Consider the following 1,004-nt stretch of genomic DNA (forward strand, 5'->3'; position numbering starts at 1 on the left):
GACTGTATGAACAGATAAAATATAGATCTGAAAGAATGAGTGAGCCTAATCCAGTCAGGAGAGCACACAACCATCCCCCCATGTTCATTTTAGACACAAACTCAGGTGTCATATTGTTAAAGTTTATGAAAGCACAAAAATAACAAAGGACGGAACCAGTAGGACTTGTTTGGTTGGGCAGCGGAGTTGTGGTGGAGGGGCAGTAAAGATCTGCACTAATTCTGCAGCCTCGGGGCAGCAGCCTGTTGCAGAGGGAGGGGGCAACTGGAAACATGGTTTGGACCTACGTTTCTCAGACACCTGCTCCGAAAGGTGGTCACGCAGCTATGGAATAGGGAGGACGTATCTTTACACCTTTTTATGTTCGGCTTCACTTTTGGGGAAAGAATATTCTTTTTACTGTATTCATTTAACGGCTATTCCATGCTAGTATACATGCTAGTAATACATCCTTGAACTGCCACCTTATTGTGGAGGATTTTGAGCACCCGAAGGCAAACAGCTCAAAGGGGATGGGGCTGACCAACAGCGTTTCTGAAGTCCCAGCTGAAGAACACAACGAGGCCCAGGCTGACATCCCCAGAGCCTCAATCTGGAGCCGGGCCCTTGGGACGGGCCTATGGTACCGAGCCGGTGATATGAGCCACCTTCCCAGCTGTGGTCATGAGGTCTACCCAGTCCTACACCTAAAAACAGCCCATAATCAATGGGCACTTAGCAAAAAATTCCAACCTTCTCACATTATTGTGTTAATGGCAACAGCATAATGTAATATGGCTTTTCAGAGATGTGAATATTGACCCCTCAGTCTTTTGTTTTTTACGTGTGTGCAGAAATGTAGATACCATAAACCATAAAGCCAAACAGAAGTGATTATAGAGCTGACGACACCGTGTACATGCGCTCAAAAGGAATCTGTAAAGGGTTGAAACATGTAACCCAGCATTTTTGATTGTCATATTAATCTAATGTAATAATCGGCATAAATGAAGAAAAACGACTAA

This window comes from Takifugu flavidus, chromosome 21 (genome assembly GCF_003711565.1).
Source record: "Takifugu flavidus isolate HTHZ2018 chromosome 21, ASM371156v2, whole genome shotgun sequence".
NCBI classification, from domain to species: domain Eukaryota; kingdom Metazoa; phylum Chordata; class Actinopteri; order Tetraodontiformes; family Tetraodontidae; genus Takifugu; species Takifugu flavidus.